Source organism: Coptis chinensis, chromosome 7 (genome assembly GCF_015680905.1).
Source record: "Coptis chinensis isolate HL-2020 chromosome 7, ASM1568090v1, whole genome shotgun sequence".
Lineage (NCBI taxonomy): Eukaryota > Viridiplantae > Streptophyta > Magnoliopsida > Ranunculales > Ranunculaceae > Coptis > Coptis chinensis.
In genome coordinates, this window is record NC_141462.1 from 86,804,079 (window position 1) to 86,812,032 (window position 7,954).

General features: G+C 36.2%; 1 pseudogene across 1 annotated transcript; it reads left to right on the forward strand.

The window, feature by feature from the left end:
* The first annotated feature begins 4,141 nt into the window (after nt 1-4,141).
* LOC147489628 (ABC transporter G family member 31-like) lies at nt 4,142-7,950 on the forward strand (annotated as a pseudogene). The gene is made up of 8 exons (XR_015202860.1): nt 4,142-4,436; nt 4,600-4,629; nt 4,721-4,847; nt 4,933-5,159; nt 5,535-5,706; nt 5,796-5,883; nt 7,057-7,223; nt 7,313-7,950. The product of XR_015202860.1 is annotated as an ABC transporter G family member 31-like (transcript).
* The last annotated feature ends 4 nt before the right edge of the window (nt 7,951-7,954 follow it).

Sequence of the window (7,954 nt, forward strand, 5' to 3'; positions counted from 1 at the left end):
TGTTGTTAGGTTGAACCTAGCTCGGATCCGAAACCTTCACTTGTAGTGGGTAGCGATTTGGGAGGATGGTGACTACCCGAACAATATCATGGAGTATGTGGAGGATTCGATGACGCCGTTTACACATGTAAGGCATGTTGGTAAGAGTAAACCATATGTCGAAATAGTCGAAGATAGCATGCTCCGGCGGGTAATCATGGTGGAAGGGAATCAACATCAGAAGTTGGCCAAAAACAGCCCATGGTACCTCCAGCAATATCCTATCATAGTCCTCCCTCCTTATGAAGTTGAAGAGAAATATTTCCTCTATGATTGTGATAATAACCAGTGTGTTGAAAAGCTTCCATCTATTCCTCACCGCATTGATGGTTTCGATCGGAGTTTTACCTGTTGGTACCAACATACGTCCTAGTAGTGTATTTCTCCAATGAGCTTCATCATCCTGATTTTCTTCATCTGTGAACCTCATGGTTTTGGTTTTGGATATTGAGAAGTTTTTTTCAAAGCTTTCAAAGACTGCATCATTCATATTATCCATTCTAAGTAGTATATCTACTTCATGTTGTTGTTGTTGTTGTTTTGTTTTTTTTTTTTTTTTTTTTTTTTTTTGGGTTTCTCGCAGATGTGATTGTTTAGGTTGGGGAAATGTGTATAAGACTTTAAAAATATGGTAGTAAAGTGGATATTGGACCGTAGAGAATATAAACTACTAAAAATCTATAAAGGTTTTGTCTGATCTTAAAAAGGTTAGGAAGGGTCAGCGTATATGCTCTATTTTTGGACCTTTCGTAATCGAGACTGGGACTCTTGTTGTTGGCTTTAGGTTGCCTCTGTACTGTTGTGTACTTTGGTTACTTGATATGTTCCCTTTGGACTCTGTTTAAGAATCATCATAGATTCTTAAACACTCCTTATACATCCCAATCCTAGAATAATACCCGATAATTGTTGTCCATGCAAACACATTTAGTTCATTCATTTTATCAAATAAGGCATGAGCAGAAACCATGTCATTGCAATCCACGTAGCATTGGATTAGTTTTGTTGATAGAATTTGCAATCCGCATACAATATTGCTACCTGGCAAATCCAGAAAGGTTCATATCTTGCTTGAGTGATCCTCCTTCTTTGATCAGAGTTAAGTTCTTCCTGAAAGATCCTCCCCCACTCAATTTTTGTCGTAGATTAAACAATCTAAGTTCCTGCAAAAATTCAGTAATGAAAGTCTATCCTTCCTACACCAAACATAACCAATAAAAGTTTGATTCAAAATGATCAAATTGCACCCAGATTTCAAATATTTTACTCACCATATCCACTTTATGCTCATTACAAACTCCGTTATGGAAAAGTTCAAAATTTGATAGGGTAAATAAGCACAGCCTAAGTAGTGAAGTTTTACTATGAATTGTTTTCACAAAAAACAGAAAAAAGGGATTTGAGTTGAGAAGAAACAAAGTGGGAAAGGTAGATTACGAAGAGAAATTGTGGATAAAAAATAAAACAAAATTGATTAACATGATGTAGCTGTTAATGTTAATCCAATATTTAAGTAATAGATAAATACTACCAAAGATATTGACTCACCTAATTAATCATATACACACACCAGAAACTGATCAACCCCTAATTTCTCCAAAGTTTATCAATTCTCACCATTGAGCAAAAAAGTTTATCGTTAGTGGTAGAGGGTTTTGACTTTATCCGTCACATATTCCTAGTTATATATTTAAATGTGAATAGATTTACTAGGTGGTCGAGCAAAGAAGGCTTGATGTTGTGATTACCAGGCTTAGGTTGGTACTTCGTAGCTAGCTTGATTCTCTTTTCGAGTACGCTTCTTCTCAATATCTACCATTACTTTTACTACTAACAGTCTTGAGATGGTGAATGAAAATATAAGATCGGTTTTGTAAATGCTGTTGATTTACATAATATGTAAAATCCTGTGGTGAGCATGATGATACGATTGATAATGTAGACTTGAGTTAAGTGAATGGTGGGAAGTTACGTATGTGATTCCTGTTGAATGAACATCCCTAATAATAAGCTTGCACTATACTGCCAAGTGCCAACTATCTGAGTTTCTTTTCATTCATGTCCTTAGCAACAAAGAAATAGGAGAGCTTTAACTGAGTAATCCTTCCATCACTTTTCTTCTCACGACAGCTTTGCAACCTCCGCATACCAATACCGTGATATTACTTTGATGTACATGTATGATTTTGATGTACATGTATGATGTTGCAGAAAATGCCATATACCATTTGATCTGGCCAAGATATAAACATGGGTCATGGGGAGCAATTTGGACTGCTTTATATAAAGGCGGAACCAGGGGGGTCAGGGTACGCCTCGGCTCACCTGAAATTTGGCAAAAAAACAGTACTTTGACGCTTGATATAACGTAAGTCGCACCATTTGCGTGAGAAACCGGAATAAGATTTTGGGGGAATTCTAGTTTGTTTGTTACTGCCTCAAAACGATTTAACAACAACTCTGCTCCAAGCTTTATCGTGAATCTCAAACATATTCTCTTCTTCGAACAAAAAAGGTACAGTAAAATCTTATTCTTGTAAAATTTATATTTTTCATTGTCTTCTTCGTTCATACATAAAGTTTTCTTCTTTAGTCATCAATTTCTTGTGCGCGCAGGTTCAAAAAAATCATTTTGCGATAGCAGTGATACTCTCGCAGGTACTTGCTATTTTATCATTTTTGTTTTCTTTTGTTTCCATGTTGGCGTGCTCTAGTGTGGAACTTGCATTATTATTGTTGCCTTTCCTTTTGGGATTTATAGCTTAGATGTTGAGGTTTCTCTATTTGTTTTAAATCTTCTTTTTTCCAACCTACCTTTTGTCGACCTTTTGTATATGAGTTTCTTCCATTTTTTTTTCCTACTGAACTTTATATATTGAATATTGATTATTTTCATATGTATATATTTTATGTTCTTTGATCTATTTTTTATTTTCTATAAATGTTGAAATAGTTTTCTATCAAGTTGGAAGTACTAGAACTGAACATTAACTTATTTGCTTGTGTCTCTCTGTGTGCTGATCGAGTCCATATAACTGGGATTGTCATGTACATACTCTACTTTACTCTGTAGGGAGAGCTTATTAATTAATCAAGCAACTTTTAACTACAAAAAACAGATGAACCAACTCACGACTCACAAGCTGGAGAGAATATAGGCTGGGGTGGTTAAATTTTCCTTGTATAGGCATTTTGATATCTTAAGTTATTAATATCATATAGGGTTTAATGCTACTGAATGTCGGTCTTAAAGTTGATCTCTTTTTTGGATTACCAAATGCAACAAGTGGATAGGATTTTTCGCATACTGTGTGCTATGAAGTAGATCTATACACTGTTTTCACATACTAACTAACTGTTCTTGTTTGCATGTTGGTTTCAGCAATGTTTACTGGCAAATTAGTGAGATATTGTGAGGAAACCAAAAAAAATGATGACAAAATATAAAAGTTGGGAACACTAACCCTAACAAACCTGTAAAACAATGTAAGTTTCTACTCATCTTTTCAATCTGTCTTTATTTTATTTTATCATTATAGCAACCTAGCGACCCGTTATATGCCATAATCCGTGTATGGGGAACTATTAAAGGAGACTGTCAAATTCTGCATATTGCCAATGCTTGTAACGTTCTGTCACAACGCCAATTGCCCATTTTAGTGCCACAATGAAGTCATTGATGATCAAACTTGCAGAAGTCTGCTATTGAAATTAAAATAGAGTGGATTGTGTTCTTATATGCAAACATTGATCTTCTGTTTGCTTTCATTTTCATTTTCCTTTTCCTTTTTAAAGAAATTAATTAAATAAAACCAATAAGGAAATAAAGAATTCCTCCATGATTTTCTCTTGTGTACTCTCTCTCCCACTTCTTTCCCACTCTTCCCTTCATCCCTCTTCTTCTCCATGGAGCAAAAGAGCTAGGTTGGCCACTATGAAACTTGATTAATGACCCCAAAAATGAGACTTTTGCAAGGGAAGGAACCCCCGGCCACCGACCATTTAACACTCAACAAGATTATGGTGAATACATACTTTCTTAGTTCTTACTTTTAATAGAAATTAACCAAATTCCATTCTGTAGGAGTTTGTTGAAGAAGTTATGAGACTAGTAGAGCTAGATTCTCTGAGACTTGCTTTGGTTGGTTTACCTGGAAGTAGTGGCTTATCAACTGAACAACGAAAGCGCTTGACAATCGCAGTGGAGCTTGTTGCAAATCCTTCCATTATTTTTATGGATGAGCTTGTTGCAAATCCTTCCATTACGTCTTGGTTAGATGCTCGAGCCGCCGCTATTGTATTGCGAACTGTACGTAACACTATTGACACTGGAAGAACAGTTGTTTGTACCATACATCAACCAAGCATAGATATATTTGAAGCATTTGATGAGGCAAGTGAACATTTTTAGTTTGTGATATTGTGGTTAATAAATGATGTCACGGCCTATATGCGATGTATATAATAAATTTTGAACTGTTTTATCCTTGTGGTGTTTGGTTGCAGTTGCTTCTCATGAAACGAGGGGGGCGAGTCATATATGGAGGGACACTTGGTGAGCACTCGCAATAAATGATAAACTACTTTCAGGTACTAGCTAATTTTGAAGCCACATTTTTCTACCACTTACGTTACTGATTACGTGTCACTTAGCTCTCCGTATTTATTTGCACTTGAATAGAAGGAATACCTCCAATTCCTGATGGCTTCAATCCTGCTACGTGGATGCTTGAGGTCACTACGTCAGCTGCTGAGCATAGGATTGGCCAAGACTTTGCAGAAATTTATGTAAACTCTGCTCAGTACAGGTGATAGGAGCAGTTTACTATTTCATTATCACTTTTGGATTCTCTAGTCATTACTTCTAGAACTTATTGAGAGATTTTGCTACAGGGACGTTGAAGCTCTGATTAAGCGTTTAAGCATCCACCTACTGGTTCCATGCCCTTGGAGTTCTCGTCCACATACTCTCAAAGTAGTCTTACTCAATTCAGGACATGTTTATGGAAACAAAATCTTGTATATTGGAGAAGCCCATCTTATAATGTTGTGTGATTGTTCTTTACTACATTGAGCGCGGTAATACTTGGCTCTGTATTTTGGAAGATTGGATCAAGAAGGTAATTTTCTGTTTCCTTCTTATTTAATATATTCATCTCTTTTTGCATCTGAATGGTAGATAATAGCTACCGACGAAAAAAAAAGGATGGTAGATAATAGTGTAAATGTTTACATACTTGTTTGGCTACGACTAAGTATTGCTATGTTTAGATATCTAAGCAATGGTGTATGTATATACTTTTTTCCACAATATCAAATTATAAATCATGAAAGCGAGAACGGGAAAAGACACAGTACCTATTACAGATCCTGTAAATGGTTATTATGTCACCGGGCTTTAGTATTACAGAGGCTGCTTCTATGTCAAAATTGGCTTATATGCTGAGATTTAGACACTGTTTCTGTCTGCCAAACATGTTTCGAATGTTATGCAGGGGCACAACTCAAGACTTGACTGTGCTTTTGGGAGCTCTTTATGCTGCTTGCTTATTTCTCGGTATAAGCAATTCTTCTTCAGTACAGCCAGTAGTCTCAATTGAGAGGACTGTTTTCTATAAAGAGAAAGCAGCTGGAACTTTCTCCGCCTTTCCTTATGCATTTGCTCAGGTGAGGGCCTTGGGTATATTGGATGAAGTTATTATGTTGCTAGTTATCCTTGAATAATGCTGCTTAAAGAATTACTTGTAAATCTACAGGGTCTTGTAGAGCTCCTGTACATTGCTACGCAGACATTACTATTTGGCTTCATCACATTTTTCATGATCAACTTTGATAGAACAATAGGTAATCTTTTCTGTTACTTTGCAGTTTCCGTAAAAACAAATTTCTAGATAGTGAAAGTCTCCCTTAATTTGCATACAAGTATATAACTGCTACTAAAAGTGCGCCACCTTTGTTTCCATTTTTTGTGTGCCCCTAGTATCATTTTTACTGTGTGGCATCAAATGTATCCAGTAAATTAAGATTTGAAAGGATTGCTTGAAAAGAAAAAAGGAAGACAAAGGGTTTGAACTGTTGAAGAAATTAAACTAAATTGCTGATTAAACGACTCTAACAAATTAACAATATGGTTGGGGGATGGTAGGTACTAGTGCAGCTGTATAACAAATTAACAAATCCTTCTAATTAACAATAATAAATTTATATCCCCAAACTATATATGTATGCAACAGTGTTAGAATAAACAACTGTATATTGTGTTAAGTAAAATTGTGTTGTTGTTAATGGAGAGGAAGTTTGGGAAGAAAAGAGGATACGGCCTTATTAGTTCTGGCTTTGTATCACTTCAGTTTATATATGAAAAATAAGAGTTTACAATAATATAAACTTCCTAAAATATTCGGGTTGCCGGCGCTGCCCCCAAATCTCCTGGACCACCCGCACACAACGAAACTAATCGTCGTAGAAATCTAACATGTTATTTCCATGTCTTTGTATCCTAATTTTTTTCCAATCACTTATCCATGCTGTAACCAGTACATTAAATCTTATTCGTTGTTGTGCTTCTTAGCTTCGTGGCTCTGCATTTGTAAATATTCTTACAGTATGTTATCATGGCAACCTCTCCACAATATTTACCATTGAGAATCACTGCAGTTCTGCACTTCTACCATATGTACCATATCAAACTACAAGGATTACCAACAGAAACCTATTTCATTATTCTACCCCATTTTCCACATCCACAAACTTCAGTTTCTTAATATTTACCCTGTGTAATACATATTCATTTTTGCCACAAACCATTTTATTAGTCGAAACAAATTTTCAAGTTCTCTCAACTGATTGTGTTTTGTCCCTTTAATTTAGCAAGTTCATAAGAACTTCGCCCTGGATCAACTATTAGCAACTATTTCAGTGTCACTTCTTGAAATGTTATGAAAATGCGCCTTTTCTTAGACCTTGTGATTCATTATATATGAAATGCAACACATTAACAGGTGCTCTGTTTTCCAGGAAAATTTCTGCTCTACCTTGTTTTCATGTTCCTCACATTTACTTATTTTACATTCTATGGGATGATGGCGGTTGGTTTGACACCGAATGCAACCTTGGCTGCTGTTATTTCTTTTGCATTTTATTCATTGTGGAATCTCCTCTCTGGTTTTCTGCTTCCAAAACCAGTAAGTAGTTATTTCCAGAATCTTTATACCTCAGATGGATCCAATATTTGAGATTTCTCACTTTACTTTATATTTACCATTTTTTGCAGAGTATTCCTGGATGGTGGATCTGGTTTTATTATATTTCTCCAGTGGCATGGACCTTACGAGGAATTGTAAACTCTCAGCTTGGTGATTCCGAAGATCATATTGTTGGGCCTGGATTTGAGGGAACGGTAAAGGAGTTTCTAGAGACAAGTCTCGGATTTGGTCCCGGGATGGTTGGTGTTGGTGTAGCTGTACTCGCTGCTTTTGTCATCTTCTTCTTTGGTATATTCGCCATCTCTGTCAGGAAATTGAACTTCCAGAGAAGATGATGGTCGCAAAGGTTACAAAGTTTGTTTGCATTGGTGGGCCGAATGCAGTGAAGGTGATTACTTTTGCATAAAATGCAACAAGAAATTGTCGGATTACCCCAGATTTTATATTTGCTTGTCGACTTTCAATGTATAACAGTGTTGAAATGAACAATGCAGATAACCGTTTTAAAACTAGTTCCCCCCCCCCATGAGCCAATTAGGATTACCCCCCACAAGACGGTTTATGTATATTTGGGGTGGGGGTGGGGACCCTAATTCCCATCTAGTGGGGGATCTAAATTTTACAGTGGGTTGAAGCTTTATATTGTGGTGGTATTGTGAATCACAAACTATAATTAATTCAATCAGTTGGGGTCGTGTTTGATTGATTCG